The sequence below is a fragment of the Triturus cristatus genome, chromosome 3_2, assembly GCF_964204655.1.
Source record: "Triturus cristatus chromosome 3_2, aTriCri1.1, whole genome shotgun sequence".
In the NCBI taxonomy this organism is placed as follows: Eukaryota; Metazoa; Chordata; class Amphibia; order Caudata; family Salamandridae; genus Triturus; species Triturus cristatus.
In genome coordinates, this window is record NC_140584.1 from 176,366,146 (window position 1) to 176,384,093 (window position 17,948).

The 17,948-nt window shown below is 40.2% G+C and overlaps 1 protein-coding gene across 1 annotated transcript in view; it reads left to right on the plus strand.

The window, feature by feature from the left end:
• The window catches only part of DPP10 (dipeptidyl peptidase like 10), a 1,675,128-nt gene that overhangs the window by 873,517 nt on the left and 783,663 nt on the right, over positions 1 to 17,948 (plus strand). The gene's annotated exons all lie outside the window — the stretch shown is intronic.

Consider the following 17,948-nt stretch of genomic DNA (forward strand, 5'->3'; position numbering starts at 1 on the left):
AGTTAGTCCTGCCATATGGGATCCATATAGTAACCTATGCAGATGATACACAGCTAGTGGTAGCTTTAAGCCACCCGAAAAAGGTGCCTGCTAACCTAGAATCTTGCCTAGAAACGGTGGCCACTTGGGTGGACCAGTCGTGTCTCAAGCTTAATGAAGACAAGACGGAGCTGATGATCCTGAGTAACTATTCCATCACTACATCTAGACTGAGCTGGCCAAATTGTCTTGGCCCGCCGCCTAACCCAAAAGAAAAAATGAAAAGCCTGGGCGTATGGCTGGATAGCTCACTTAAATTTGATCACCAAGTACAAGTAGCAGCCTCCTGTCATGGGTTCATCAGACAGACGCGAAAAAATTCTGCCACTGTTTCTGGCAACTGCACGAAGAATCATGGTCCAGGCAATGGTGATGTCCCGACTGGACTATTGAAATTCTCTTAACCTGGGCACTTCAAAGGCCACCCCAAGAAAATTGCAGGTTGTGCAGAATTGTGCAGCCAGGTTGCTGCACAATATTCCTAAATCACAGTCTGCCAAGCCTGCACTGAGATCATTGCACTGGCTACCAATAAAAGGAACGTATAATGTTTAAATCGCTGTGCTTAGCACACAAAACCCTTTTGGGGACTGGCCCTAAAATGTATTTTCCCCTCATGGCCTTCTACTACTCCTTAAGATGTCTGTGATCAGCCAACCTGTTCTTGGCAACAATACCTAAAATCCAAAGAGCACGATCCGGAGGCCGCATGTTCTCCTACAATGCTGCAAAATTATGGAACACTCTTCCCATCTATCTCTGCTCAACAACCCACCATCTCTCATTCCGGAAGCAACTAAAAATATGGCTCTTTCAGAATCTTCCTTAAGATTTTTATCTGTCGGCTTGCTGTTGCTAGTGCTGGGATGCCTAAGGTTAGCCATGCGCTTTATCAAATGTTAACTAATAATAATAATATTAATAATAATAAACTGCAATCAAGAGTTGAGTAGCATGAAGCCACTCAAAGCAGAAACAGAAGCAGAGGCTTGTACCTCATGAATTTCTAAGATGTCTCTCTGACCCTCACTACATTATAGCATAAAACATTAGTTGCACTCAGGGTATGTCACATGCTCCTCCAGTAACTTTCCACGATTCAAGCTCAAATTAGTTTCCCACATCGATAAGTTGCTACTGCATTTGTCCTTGGCCATTCTTCTCATCCTCCATGAGAACTCGCATTACCTCAATTCTCCTTTCCAAGATCCATATTCGCATAACTTGCAATCTAACTAAAACAAACCCCTTTGTATCTAGGTAATAAGGCTGTGTCCGCACCTACAGTGGAAACAAACATACAAGCCAATACACTGTACGTTGAAATTTAAATACGAATAAAATGTTAGACTTTAAACATGAGCTTGTACTGAAACAATTCTCGAGACCCAAAAATTATGTAAATTTAAGAGGGCACAGGGTTACGAATATGTGCACATTTCTACACATATAGCAAATGTAACTTCTTAATGCATTAATACATTCAAAAAAATTACAAAAATGTCATTTCAAATGCACTAATATAAATATAAGTTCTTGTTACACTTATAAATGATTAAACATTAGTCAACACATACACTTTAAGTTTATACCATTAACTTCACAATGAGACACATCTAAGCGTTAACTTCTCCCTAATTATTAATTTGAAAATGTTACAAAGACCTTTATTAGTGACAGTTATATGCTCACAGTTATAAGTCTCATACATTTTCACGTGGAGTACCTTAAATACACAATACCCCATTTTTCTTAGTAGAATTAATCTAATATATTTGAGTGCTGACTACACATGATTTTTATGCACTCCTATAGTATCTTAGGGAGGGATCAAAATAATGCCGCTCCATGGCCAAAAATGAGTGTTATTTTGACTTCAGCAACCATTGTTACACATTAAGCACTGTCTACTATAGTGTGTCATGACTGATGTTAGGAGGAATTATGCAAAAATATGAACTGCAGGTCCACAGCAACTAAAAAGCAGGTAAAGCTGACACACAGAACACTAGGCCTGAGACACAAGAGCAGCACTGTGCAGTTTAGGGTATGAATGAGGCAGCAAAGCAGTGAAGCTATGAAGACCATATCAAAAAAATTTGAAAAGGGATAAGGTGATCACAAATTGTAAAAATAATTCATACCTGTAAAATGTGAGTAAGAGACACATACAAATAATGAACAACCATACACATCAAAGTCAGAACTGGGGATCGATTAAATGTCTAGTTGGATATTGATCACTTCTCCAAAGTAATTTAGGAGATTACATAGTCTTTGAACAGAATAATGGGTTATAGGCCCAATTTGAAAACAATACAGTGGCCAGGCTTACATGGGTGTTGTTAACTACTAAGGCCCTCATTTCTTACCGTACCCTCAAAGTGTTCTGTATTTTCCCAACCTCGGGATTTACTGGTCCCACTGATATTGTTAACCTGACCGGTGGTGGGGGGTGAAGCATTTGGTCCATTTCCAGATAATTCATAAAGTGGGTATAGAAATAAGCTGTGTTTCACATCCACTGGCATATAAGACAGCTTTAATGAAAATCCCACACAAAATAAATTTTAGAGCACAGTTTGAACCTGACACAATTTTCATATTACACATTGAGAGAGAAGAGTCTAAATGTGCAAAGCCTAGGCCACAAACCAGATGATGTATTTTTCACAGTGATTGGATTGTAACTGGGATTCCTTTTTAAACCCAACCAATGTAGTAATCAGTAGCATTGCAAAATGTATATTTGCAGGACATCACAAAACCTTCTACATCATAATATTTATATGGCAAAAGTGATTTTAAGTGACTGCACAAGTGGGAGTCCGTGAAGGACAGTAGACATCTTTCCCTCTTTTCACATTCTCTGAATCTGAATACCATTTCTTTATGCAGTCCTTTTCCCTTAAGCAGAAATAGACTGTTTTTAACAATAAAAGTCTGCATTCAGGGAATGATATCCTAGGGAGCATGCAGTCACCCACTAGACTGCTATCTGCTCAAACTGATGCCTGCAGCCACCGTTGTATAGTATTGTAATGTAATTGAATTTATATTGCTCGTCCTACCCCTGATGAGATGCCAAAGTAATAACAGATGAATAGCATTCTACAGTGTGGAGGAATGCTTGGTTTGAAAATAGTTGAAATGTAATGCGGCCTATGTAGGAGGTGGTTTGATGTCATGAGTAAATGACCAGAGTGGTGCTCTTAGTTTTCTTAGGTCACTGACCCTAGATATTTAACTATGGGAAAGGGATTGAAAGATAGAATGCAGGCATTTTATATAAATTCACCGTGGAGCCATAGTGGAACAGCCCAAGGTGTGCCTTCTTACAAGTATTTTTGGGAGATGCCCTATAAAATTCCCTCTAGCAACAGGCTATCAACCCCCAGGCTGCATTCAGGTAACCATGGTAGATAGTCTTGATATAAGTGTCCTTCCAGAAGTAATGATGCAGATTGCCTTTCTGAAGTGGCGGAGTGCAACGTTAAGCCAGGAAGGCTAATGCCTCACTCAGTCACTTCATTGTAAATATACCCCTTAATTTCTTAAATAGCAACTCTATGGGAATCGCTATTTGAGAAATGCAAAATGATGTGTACTAATTTCGCGATTACCTAATAGCGATTTCTACAAAGTACCAACCTCTATAAGGGAATCGCCATTGCATTCCCGCCTATACAGAAAATAGGAAATGGTTTGCATTTCCTAAATTGAGATTTCCTGAAAGGAAATTGCAATTAAGAAATGCAAAGCCATGGGTGCCTCTGGCCTTAAGTCCCCCATGGAGGCACTCCGAATTTCCTAGTGCACATGCAACCAAGTCTCTGGTAAGAGCTTTGCCTTAATGCCTGATTTGCATTTAGGAAATGCTACGTACATGTGCTTTAGCAATCACAAATAGGTAATCCCTAATTACAATTCTTAAATCACTGTCACAATTAACGTTTTTGACCAGCTACAAATCAGAAATTGCGACAGGATTTGGCCATCTGTACATCTGAAAATGGCATTTAGCATTTTTAATGGGCCAAAATAGCAATGCAGCCCGTTAGGAAATACTAGATAGTTTTGTATATCTGGGTATAAGTCCTCTTCAGAGCTTATACCATTCACAAAGTGAAAGCTTTCCTATCATGGCAGCATTAATTTTACTCATGGATACCACACACTTTCAAAGGTTCAGTATCTACTAAATGGTTTAAAATAGTAATTTTGTTCACATACCATTAATACATTCCATACCAAATCACAAAGGAGAGGGTGACAACATTTACGCAATTTAGTATGGGCCGCAAAATGCAAATTGCCACACATTGTATTGCAGTCAAAATGCCTGTGATTTTGTTAATGGCATGCTTTGCAACCACAAAATCGATTTTACCATTGTACCCGGGGACCATTCTATAATAGAATGTGTATTAGCATAATTTGTTCCTAGAGATGCATTGCGCCTGGAAATCTAATTTACTTGGGAGAGAGCAAAGTTGCATCTAACTGTGTTCCAAACTCATGTTTCTTTAACAGAAATGTGGCTAACACATATCCACAAGGGTGATCAGCACAATCTATTAGAATTCTGTAGGAACAGAGAAAATATCAGGAACTGCACCACACTTGGAAAGCCTTCTTAATTTAACCTTCAAATTTAGAAGAAGTTCTACTGCACTATACTTAAAAGGGCTTTTCCAGACTCTTCCACAAGCACTACCTGTCTAACAAACTTTTGAGATTATGTACCTTTATTAATACACACACAACACACACATATTCATTTTGTGTTACGCCTTATCAGAGACAACTGGCTTTCACCAAAGCAAAAAGGCATGGAGTATAAGTTATGTAAATATGTAAAAGATCAATTTGGTGTGCTGAGAGAGAGAGGCTGATCTGTAAATCTCTGCCCATGCCCACATCCCTCATAGGATATCGCTAACAATAATTAATTAGGAAATAGAAAACTGAGCTAAGATTTTAAGATTTAAGTGCTATTATGTGAGGATCGACAAATTGCTGGTTGAATGCCACTAAGAATCTTGCGGGCAAAAGCTAACATTTGGTAATTAAGTAAACTATGTGTGAGGATGCTGGAGAACACGGATGCCTTTCCTCAGTGGGACCTCTTGATTTTTTGGAAGCAAGACATTGCTAGAAAATGCACCTTAGCATGAATCCAAAAGCTTGTCTTACACTCGCTTTATAGGTTTTGAGGTATTGTACTTTCCCGGTACAAGACAAAGCACTTGTTCACCCTGGATAGGTCAATCTTTTACTGAGAATGCATCAGTGAGCCCAGTTGGTCCCCCTGTCAGCTATACTGTTATCATTCTCAGGCATCTGTGCAGTAGTAACAGCACTGCATAGATGTTTGTTGTGGTGCAAAAGGTGTCATCTGGTCATCCTCCTCCATGTTCTAGGCCGTGGAGACTCTTTTTGTACATTGCTGGTCCTCTGTCTCCCGGTCCTCACATCTTCTCAGCGAGTACTTCAAAGTTTGAGAAGCTCAAAGCACAGAACTTGAAGCACTAGAACTCTCAAATGTCTTCACTATGCTTTTCCGTAATCAGGAGGAAAGCTGTTTTACCATGCCTTTGCCATGCAAAATCCCTGGTTGAAATAGGGACACATCATTGAATGTTTTATTATATTGAGTCTTATCTTGCAATGCTTGTGAAAATATCAGTAACTCCAGCATTGCACATTAAAATATAGCATACTAAAGGGGCAAAATATGATCCTATAAATTGTAGGCCTAAAACAGTTCTTACAGTTCTCTCAAATAAACCACACCTCAACTCAACATACCTTCATGTCCGCAAAAACAAATACGATTAGACTTCACATCAAGGAGTCCTTGCTGGCTACCTTGTCCCTCCTTCAAGATGCAGAAGCTCTCACTTTGTCAATCATATATCAGGTACCACTAATGTCTCCTAAACTAAACAACAGGGAAGATTTCTCCATAGCTATGGGAGTCTGTGGGAAAATCAATTCATCGTTGACATAAAGAAGGGTGTTAAGAGAAAACTCATACTTCTTCCCTTCCTGCTAGGCTTTCCCTTCAATAAACCCCTGGCTCCCACCATACAGCATCTGCATTTTGTAGTCAGTGTTTCTCTTCAGTCAATAGTTTGCCTTATGTGGCATCCTATTGGCTAAATTAACTGTACAAAATAGCATTGCATCGCTACATGTACCATTAAGCTGGTATTTTATGTCACAAATCTGCATTTCTGCCAAAAATGAAACATTTAGCTGCTTTCATTCAAAGCTTAGAATTGAGTAGAAATAATATTTTTGGAGAGCCTCAGCTGCGGGTAGCAAGACTACACTACATTGTGACTGGCAAAGTTACCCAAAGGCAAACCTAAGTCTTGGGTCGAACATACACCTAGCCTCATTAAACAAGTGCATGTATGGCCATAAAGGATCTGTCCTGTATGCTGACAGCTCATAATCAATATGCTGGTATTATCAATTGTTATCTCCCATTGAGAGCTTAAAATCCTGTTGAATTGTAGCCAATTAATGCTAACAGGTGGAGACCTTTAAGAGCCAAGTCAGCCATTTTGCAGCATGTTTCTGAAGATCCATGCCCTAACTGATGTCAACTTAGATGGATCATGTACCAAATCATCATGAATATGCTGGGGCAGATAGTATGTTTCACAAATTATGTTGTTCCTAGCTGAGCAATATATGGGTTTAATACCCCAAATCCTTAGAATTCGTGCCTGTATGCATGTTTGGATTCATACAGAGGCTTATATTCAGTAAAACGCATAATGACATATGTACTGGAACCAGTTTATAGTGCCTTTGTATGTAAGCATATTCATTTGCAGTTTTGCTGAAATTATTCTTAGATACTGTCAAGTATCTCACAGTTGGCTAAGGTCAAACAATAAAAGTAAACATTTCCATTAATGAAACTTTGAAGAACATTTCAAAAATATTTTATTAAACAACTTGCTAATGATTTACAATTGGATGGTTATATAATAACTGCAATCTATGGTAAATATTAACAATGAGTCTGAAAAATTACAATAAAATAAAATAAAGATAATCAAACAAAGCTGCTTTGACTTGTGTTGTGCTTCTCTTGGCACTGGGACATTTTTGAGCAGCAGAAGCTTCATTTCCCGGGGTTCGGGTTGCATCTCTGTCCATAACATCACCAGCATTTGACACCAGCTACACAGCTGCTGGGGACTACAGGTCACACAATCCCTTCCTGGACCCACAGCTGACTTCATCTGTGCTATTTAAGCAGCACTGCTGTCCCGCAGTGAGGGATGCACGCAAATGAGCCCAGGAGAAGTCCTGTGCCTGTTATTGGCCGGAAGAGGCCGGGATGGGCTAACCCTCTTGATCGGATTATCTGGTACATTCCTAAGCAGCACTGCTGTTCCGCAGTGAGGGATGCACATGAACGAGCCCAGGAGAAGCCTGGGCCAAGTGTGGGCCTGACCTGTGCCTGTCATTGACTGGAAGAGGTAATCTGGGTACCCTCTTGTTAGGTTTATGTAGCACATTCCTTTGCGGTGAAAAATAACAGGAGTATGCCCCTGCTAACCTCCTCTACTAACAAGGTCTGTGTCAATTTGTTTTAGTCCCTTGTTCTTGCCTAAGTATTATTGTCGTATGACCAACACTGGAATTGTTCAATCTTGGTTGTTTTTAAGGAAGCAGTTTGTACTTGCACTGCCGTTCCACGGTTGACTGCTCTTTATATAGTGCTTTCCTAGGGAAGTACCGCGATAGCTGGGGCGGTACATTTTAAACACTGTACCATGAGCTTTACCGATAAACAGCCTTTGTTACAGACTGCAGGGCCACTTCAGTATACCCGGGCCTGAGGGAGAGCCTTGAACTCCACACCGTGAGGACACTACTAAGCCCAAGATTCATCACAGGAAGAAGGAGGAGCCTTACACTATTGTTGTAATAATTGCCAGTCCCCTCAAATGCTCTTGGATGTTCTCAATTGCAGGATTTCTTAAACGGTGGCCTAAATGTTATTTATTATATCATTACATTTTTGAGTCACTGAAAGAACATTATTTGGATTGCGGCCTTGGAAACTTGAGGCAACATAAGAGTGACCAGAAGAAAGTGGCACCCAGACTGAACTGCTGCTGATGTTTGTAATGAGGGACAATATTTTAAGGGTTTCTAAGATGAAAAGTGGGTAAATCGATTAGAATTGTTCTGGTCGCCCCTGAAGTAATGTTAGAGCTGTTGGGGTCATAAGTATGGAGACTGAGCTCACTGAACCGCAGATGTCTCTGCATTCAGGGATGGCGCCTGTGTTGGGGATTGATCAGGGTATAGCTTCTACACCAACTCTAGAGTTTGTATCCTCACCTTCATGCCCCTCCTTAGGGGTGACTGAAATTCAACCTTTGAGTGCCATGGAGTTGTGCATGAATAGCGATGCCCAATTACCAGTGAGAGCAAAGATATCTAGCTAGCCCGTAGGCCAGTAAAAAAAACTAGAGCCACCCTGTCACTCATCACCCATTTGGTCCCATCGTAGGAAAAAACAGCCCAATGTACCCCTCATAGAGTCTAAATTAGCTCATCTGGATTAGTATGAGTATATAGGACATTTTGATTTTTGTGTATTTCAAGAGATCTGGTCCCTGCAACCCCAGAATGATATAGGTTATGTAACTTTTCTAAGGATGCTGTTACAGCAGAAAGAGGTAGGCCTTCTGGGGCCCTCACAATTTGGGTGAGGACAACAGTGAGAGGCATGTTGAGAGAGGTTGAGGTGTATTCCCTAGACCTACTGTGTGCATGTCTTGCGGTTCCCCAGGGTGAAACCTATTTAATGTGTCATGTGTATTGTAGACCTGATGGGAGTAATAGAAAATCAGTTGTTTTAGAAATAGTGAATGTACACCTTTTCCTACAGCCACTCAATGCCATGGAAATTGGAGGGGTGATCTTAATTGCCAATTTGAGTCATTGAGCCTTGAAATTTCGATCCTGTCAGTTGATGAGGATGGGCTATGGTCAGTTCCAGCCCTTGAGATTCTATCTATTAAGAAATGGACCCCAACTGCAATTAAAATTAATGCACCTACTTTAAACAGGGGTTACAAGCTTGCAATGACAGAACTAGTTCTGATCGGACAGGGGCCCACTCATTCAATTACCTTAATTCAACTAGTCTAATTAATTATATCTTACTGGACCCTAAGCTATAGCCATATCTTGAGGATATGCTAGTAATGCGACATCAGGATAGTGACCACAATGCCTTAACCCTCAAGCTCAACCAAAATTTTAAAAGCCAGATTGGATATAGAGGATTACCAGTAATAGATGCAGGGTCAAATGGTGCTGTATGGAGACCTCGCAATAGGCCATAAGCCAGATTATTTGTTTGCTGGCAGAAGGGATCAAGGGAATGATTTCCCTCCTTTCAACAGGGGGTTTGGTAGGACCAAGGGGTGCAATTTCTGTGATCCTTATGGGGCTGTTTGGAAAATTAAGGAACATTTTCTTTGTTGAAACCAGGCTACCACTCGAGAGGAATTGCTCTCCGACTTGGTATAACAAAAGATGTATGGATGCCAAAACTAATCTGGTCAAAGTAATAAAAAGGCAAGACAGGACTTTGACCCAGGGTGCTAGGCACACTCATAAAAAGGCCCTTACTGGTGCTAAAAAAGAAAGGGAGGGGGAAGATAGGATAGTCTCTTACATGCTGCCAAATGTGAAAATCACCACACATTTTCAAACCAAAAATCCTCCAGTAGTAGGGAAGGGTCTGGACCAGTAGAAGCTAACATCTCAGTCAGTGACTGGATAGCCCATTGTTAGAGCTTGTATGTACAGAAGGGAGAATCAACCTCTGTAGTTAACAATCCCATGTGTCCGGGGATCCAGGGCAAGAAACTCAGGACATAGAAGATGATGAGGATAGTATTGAAGTGTCTGCCATAGCGTGACTCTTTATTGATCAGGAAATTTCAGCCCAGGAAATGTGTTTAGCTGTACAGGGTGCTGTACCCAACATAGCGCTGGGCCTAGAAAAAAATCCTGGTTTTGTAGATTGGAGGGAGGCAGTCATCTGGGTTGCTTATTTTTTACCATCATTTACAACTTTCCTGAGAGGGGCACCCTTGACCCCTACCTGGTTGAAATTATTCCCATAAACAAGAAAGGCCCTTGTGACGCACCAGAAAACTATAGACCTATATGTCTTATCAACAGCTCGAAAAAGCTGATTGTAAGGTCATACTTGGCAGATTACAGGAGTGGATGGAAGGAAATTATAATATGTCAACTCTTCAGGTGGGCTTTAGGGAAGCGACATATATGATGGACACTATGGTGTACTGGAAGGTGGTCACCTTGGGGGGGTTGGATGCCCTTATGTCATATTTGTGGACCTTCATCTCACATCCAATTTAGTCCCAAGGCCAACCCTGTGGCAGATGCTGCAAGAGCTAGGGGTGCACAGCGACCTATTTAATATTATTGTGAGGTTGCATCTAAACAGCTATGCGCAGGTGACGTGCGGCCAGGCAGGTAAGCTGACTGAGCCACTTCCTGGAAGCAAGGGGGTAAATCAGGGTTGTGTACTCGCCACAGCACTTTTCTCTCTCTATGTAAACAACCTTGTAGACTTCCTGGGTCAGAATGACAAACACTCTCCAAGGTTGGCAAACATGAGGATTCCTGCCCTCATGTTTGCCGACGACACCCTTTTACTGACTAAATCTTCCATGGGTCTATAAAAGCTCCTGGAATCCTTTGAGCTCTTTTGTAGTCTTCAGGGTCTTGAAATGAATCTAGGCAAGAAAAAGTATATGATCTTAAACCCAGGGCATTTGGCTAGGGCTAATCCAGTCTTAGCAGGGACTCCCCTAGAAATAGTACTAACTTTCACATATTTGGGCCACACATTAACTGAGCATTTGGGGTGGCAGGCATATGTTCCCAGTGCAGGTTAAAGATTGAGCAAGTTGCGGGAGGGGATGTATGACATTACAACGCGGGTTTTTACCACGCGTGCAGTTACATCGCATGCGTTACAAAGCATGCGATGTTACAATGCTATGCCATTCCAACGCAAGTCTTTACATCGACTTGCGCTAGATGGCGTGCTAACATTAAAAAAGTGTAATTTACTATTGCAACTCCAGTCCACTTAACAGTAGGGAAGGTGTTGGGATAGTAAACTACACTATTTGTAATGTTAGCACGCCATCTAGCGCAAGTCGATATACAGACTTGCGTTGTAATGGCATAGCGTTGTAACATCGCATGCGTTGTAACGCATGCGATGTAACTCCACTGCGTGGAAAAAAACGCGTTGTAATGGCTGTTCCCCTGCGGGAGGTTATCATCGATGGTACATATCTCACAATTTCGACCTGCCCACCCGATCCTATAAGTCTATCAACTGCAAACCCTGGGGATAACATCCTATGATGCAGAGTTGTAGGGCTATCTGAAAGCACCAACTCTAGACTTAGTGGAAAACCAGTTCATCCAACAGCTGGTAGGTGTTCCTATAAATACTCCCTTCCTCCCCCTTAGACTTGATCTCGGGTTACGAGCATTATCAGATAGAATTGGACTGCACCCCATCCTGTATTGGAGGAGGATCAGGGCTACTCCAGCGCTCCCACAGTATCGCGCAGGTTTAGTAGAAATACTTAGGTTTGTAAGTTCCTTCAAAGTACCTTGTGTCAAGTATGTAAAATCAACCCTGGAGTAAATAGGGCTTGCAACTTTGTGGAGCGCTCCCGATGAGATAGGGAAAAAGCTAAAAACACCATTAAAACAGTCAACTGGCAACATAAATTCCTTATATTACATTCCCAGGAAAATCAAGGCTCTATGACTAATGCATTTCTCATAGTCAAAGATCTTTATAGCAGAGAAGATTTCCTGGATGACATTGAACTAGGCTAGGCATTTGTTCTTTCAATTACGTTATGGGACCCTGCCCCTTCATTCTTTCACAACCATGTGGGTCAAAGTCCCTAGGGCTGATGACTAGTGGTGCCCAGCTTGTTGCACCCCCAAGAAGACCCTTGAACATGTTCTGTTTTTCTGCCCAGCCTATGAGATAAGAAGGCAATGTTGGATATTACCACTGTGTCGAAACTTGGGCACCAGAGAGTATAAAGTTGCTAGAAAGATTCTTAGAACAACCTCGCAAGCTACTGATCTTTGCATTCACCCATAACGTAGCAATGTGATATGTTTTACAAATGTATGTTCAGACCCTGGATGTTAATACCTGATTGCCCCCCCCACCCTCCTTTCACTCTTCCTGCACTTTGACCATCAATCTTGACATGTTGACTAATGACATCAGCTGTATCCAAGGCTAGCATGACTATAAGTTGTATCACAATGAGCTGTATTTATGACTTTTTAAAACTTATTTATGTTTTATTCTGTTTTATGTTCTTTTATGGCCTTGGAGCTGAAATAAAGCTTTGACTGACTGACTGCCATTTTTTTAGCTGGTGTTTATCACAGCTTCAACCTTTGAATAATATGGAGGAAGAAATGCATTTTCAAAACCAATTTAAATACTTGCAAATTGACATTGTTTCCTGGGGAAATTAAACACTCCTTTGACTGAAAATATAATAAATACCCTACTAGTTGTTAATAGGATTAGCAACTGGAGATGTCCTGTTTAATTGAATATTCGCCCCTGCTTCCTCACTAATTGGAAGTATGGGTCATACTCAGCATGGGTCATACCCAGCATGTGACTTATATTGAAAATAAAACTGCTTTATTCCTTTTTTACTTGGACACTCTTTTCATCAAATGAAAATATAATGGAGCCAATTCAGAAAGCTATTTGCTCATATAGGTTTAGTTCACCAGCAAACATACACTTTTTATAAGCTCAATTCTACTTTTGTATTTCATAAAACGTGATTTTTACACTCTGAAAAGTTTGCTTATACAAAGATTTTTCATGACTGAATATGCATTTAAAATGGGAAATGGATGTTCCAGTTCGGGAATGCCTTAAATGTTTGTGCACAGCCACAAACGTATATGGTATGGGTGTTCATAAACGTATATCTGACCCATTACCACCCTGGAGACAGTCAGAGATTAACTCTCACAGAAGGATGCAGCACTCGAAAGTTAGAGGGATTTTGGTAAAGAGGTTTCTTAATTGAAAAAATATTTTTAATAACGTTTTAAATGTTGTGTCCGTTGTCTCTAATGAAACACACTTCCAACAATTTGCATGTTAAAATTAAAAGATAAAACCCAAATTACCATCTAATGTAATATCACTAAGACTAGTAACACATATACCTTATTGGTAATGTTAGTATTATGCATAATATAGCTATTAGTATTGGTATAGAAATACCATAAATCGATTGATTTTCATATGGGTCATAATCCAGGATGGTAAACTGGCCTAATTTTTCAGTTTTTGTTTTGCCCATTTTACTTTTTGGGGTAAATCTTAAAATGTATCACTGGAGGTCTACCTTCGAGTGAGAAATAAAGGAGGTAGCTTTAGCCTACGTATCTCTTGAAAGTCAGGTCTTGCCCACTTCCCTTATAAACTTTCTTGAGGATCTGAATTCCTACCCCTCTGTGAAGTTTTCTTGAGACATAGGAAAGAGTCAGCAGTTAACACAAGAGTAATACATGTTTACTTTAGGGAGACAGAAATTATTACCATGTGCAAATTGCCACTTATTGCCCCTTTCTCTTTCTATTCTCCCCTTTGCTGTATTATTTCTGTTGTTAGTTGAGGCTCTGGTAGAATAGCTGGATTCTGAATCCAGTTGTGAAAAAGTGGATTATTTGTTGGGATGGATTGTAATCCACCACAAGTAATAGTCCTACAATGATACTATTCTTTTCAAGGTTTCAGCTATTTAAACCTGAGTCCAACCCTTTGTAGCTATTGTACAGGGTCGAAGAGGCTTATCTTAATAAAATGTATAACACATTTTGAAGTAGCAAATCTGTCGAACATACAACACCACAAAAATCTCACTCCAATTTAGAGGCATAGAGAATATTTTAATGAACAAGGTGACACAAAAATGAAAGACCAGAGTTTTAAATAAAAATAGCACCAAAAAGCGCAAAGCGCAACTGAGGGTAACTAGTAATGGAACTCTGGGACAAAGGTAAGTTATCTGCTGGCTTAGAAAATGAGAAGGCAGAATCCTCAGCAGAGCTTGCAGCGGCAGGATGAAACCCGAGACAATCCTATCAACAGCAGGGTGCCAAAGGACAAGGTCTCAGTAAAATCACTGATGAAGATGGGAAAATCTCCAAGCAGGAAAAGTCCAGAGGTTGTGTTGACGTCAATCGGGTGCTACTCGGTGTTGAGTCTAGTGCAGAGTTTTACCTTGGGACGTAAACTCTTTTCTAGAAGTTGGATTCCTTCACTGGGTCAAGGCTGCAGTCTATAGCTGGAGAGGGTTTGATGTTGTCAGGATTTGCTGCTCCAAAGAAGAATCTAATGGGAGCTGCCACAAAGCATAGCCCATCACAATGCATCCTCTGCAGGTGAGATTGGCAGGGTGGTCCTGATCTTCTGTCAGTTCTACAAGCACAAATCCCTCAGCTGATTCATAAGTACTAGCTTTTAGGTTTAAGCAGGAGTAGAGCACTCTTACATCAGCCAGTAGCTCCAGGACCTGAGGAACAGCATGTGGAGGTAGGGATTACTCCACAGAAGCCACCAGCAGGGTTAGTGCAGGTCCAGTCAAAACTAGTTAGCTTTGCTCCTTCAGGAAAGAGGGCTTCTTGCAGTTTTTGAGTCCCTCTAGCTTAACAGGAGTTAAGCCAACTGACCCTTTGGGTCCACTTCTTTGTCCTGGGTACAAGTTGAAGCAGCTCCAGCCCTCAGGGTTCTCCTCACGAGTCACAACAGCAGGTGCAGTCCTTCTGTCTTCCACAGGCCCAGAAGTGTTTTGAAGATTTTGCCCAGGGCTACTACTTCTGAGTTATAAGCCTCAAGGTACTTTCTTATGATATGCATGCCTTAACATCTGACTTGCAACATTCCATCCAAAAATTGTCATTATTTCCAAACGATTCATCACAAAGTGAGTTACTAATTTTAGTACATGAAGTCTGACCCTTTTTTGTTACTATTTCTGATGTTGTTACATAATAAAATATTTGCTAAATATGTTTGCCACTTTTCCTACATGAAAGAATCAGCTTTGCTTTACTGATAAGCTTTTTATATTTTTTCACACATAAATAGCAACAGAAGGAAAAAACTGTTTGTTCCAATTCTCTAAGGAGTTCCTGACCTACAAAGATATGTATGGGAAAGTAATTTCTAACTATGTTATCTATGCCTTCACAATACACATTCACTACTTTTCCTACTTTAAAACTTATCTGTGATAGGAATCAGACCAAAATCTGTTTCCATTCGCATATTACACAAGCAGCAAAAACTCAAACTCAATTTTCCATTCTTGCTGAGATGTAGCACAGGTGCAATGCAAAATTTCAGCAATATGGAATTTCTTGGAGGATGAGATGGGGGAGAACCCTTGTGTGTATGTCTAGTGTGATGTTCATCTAAAATGTTTTTTAATTGTATTTGTGAAGCTAGTATATTGAATCTGCCCCATCTCATCTGGATTTGTCATAAATTGTTCCTCCACTACCATGCCTAATGAAATAACATTTGGGGATAGAATTTTTGTGCAGCCATTAATATATTTTCAGATGCCAATCTTACATCAATGGAACGCTGCAGGAAGTCTGCATCAATGGTTCTAGACACTATTCGTTTTTATGCAGCGATTTTGATGTCAATTGTTGGATGTTTTTTGACGGTTTTCTGAGCATCGAACGATTTTGGCTTGTATCTGTAAATGGGCCTGATTTAGAGATTGGGAAATAGGTTACTGTGTTACAAACATGAAGGATACCCCGTCTACCTTCCAGATGTACTATATACTAAGGCGCTTGAAATGAGGCAGATGGGATATCCGTTATGTGTGTGATGGAGCAACCTTCCACAAAACTCAAAATTAGTCCATAGCATGGTTTTGTGTGGGACAGAAACATCCTAATAACTGCTTCTATCTGTTTGATTAAGATTAAGATTGTTAATCCCACCTGCTATGTCACTGAGAATGGTTTAGAGATGATTGTGTGTAGAAAGTATGACTGTTTTCCCCTTGTTAATTTTTTTCTGAAAATTATGATTGTCTTGCAATTTGGATTACAAATATCCACGTTTAATTCTGAAATAAATGTTAATTTTTTTTAATAGATTATTTATCAAAGATATGTATTTTTGTTATTGAACATAATTTATGTTGGATGGATTTACTTTTCCTGCTGCCATCTCAATCTCTCTAGTTTCTCTCTTTTATGCTTGTCCTCGTGCCTTGTGTTTTTTTCTGGATATCCGGTTTCCTCCCATTCATTTTCACAATCTACTTTCGCCCTCAAAATTCTTTTCACATTTGTCACATTGCTCCTTATGTCTTTCCTCCTTAACATGGAGTTTCTACATGTACTTTCTCCAGCCACGTTCTTTCCCCAAGCAGTATATGACCCAACTCCACTCTTGATTTGTTGCTATCCTATTTCTGTTGTTTTTCCTTTTTTCTTTTTCTTTGGTCCCTGATTTAGAGTTTGGAGGATAAGATACTCCGTACCATACAGAACAGATAACCCATTTACTGTATATCAAGTTGTATAGGACATAATGCACTTGTAATACTGCGGAAGTAATATTTGTCATGTTTGTAATGAAGTATCCCATCCACCAAACGTGGATAGTGATCGCTTTGATGAGTTTTATTCAGGCTTTAGACAAGGCTGTGGTAAATGAATGGCACTGCTGCAAGTAGATAATGCATTCTACATCCTAGAAAAGGAGAACAACAACCATATGCAATCCGTTTTTGAGTCCTTACTAACATCACTATGCTCATAGATAAAAAAACACTTTATGTTTAAGAAAAAGACATGACATTTTTGTGGCATGCTTCATCACTGCTCAGGCACGGCTTGGCTCAGCACTTGCCCTTTGTGATTAGGGAGGGGAGGTTATATTATTTTTTTAATCTTTTTTGTAGTGGAATGCTACTCTATAGTGTGCAATAGCCTCTAAGGCTATTTATAAAATGTTTAATTTCCCATGGTTTAGGACTATGTTAATAACAGACGGCAACATGACTGAAGAATATTGCAACCCCCACGTCTGTGAAGGTCGACATTTTTTAGCTGCCTTTTTTAATTGTCCGTTGGATCACCCAGCTTTCTTCAGGACCAGTTAGATCACTAAAGAAATGCTACTCTAGGGTACTGGTGTATCGTACGCTCACTCAATGCAAAACATGCTCATCTATAGAGACTGACTTTTTCAATTGTTTCTTTTTGGTTGCTCCACAACTACCACCTCTTTTTTATCTCTAAAAAGATGACACAAGGAAGGAACACCTTCCTGCACAAATACATTACCCTTAGACTTTTTCCTCATTTCCTGCAGAAAGCAGCATTCATTGAAAGATGAAACAATATGGAGAAATAATATTTCTCCTTGTTACGCCTCACCTGTAGAGGCATAGGTTTTTGATGCATTCCCATGTCTATTACTTCTGGTAAATCTGGGAATGTATCAAAATCCATGAATGTTGCATGGGAACACCCATGCAACACCCATACAAATGCCTCCCTGGCACAGAGTAATGCTATGCAGCAATTTGTGTTGCGTTGCATTACTCAAGATTCATGAAGCCACGCAGGGCTATGCAAGGTGGCCTTACATGGCTTCATAAATCTCATTTTTTAAATGTGTATCGCTCTTGCACCACGTTCTGTAGTCAAGAGTGACACAAAGGGGCTCGTAAACATGCCTCTAGGTGTCAGATTTACTAACAATTCGT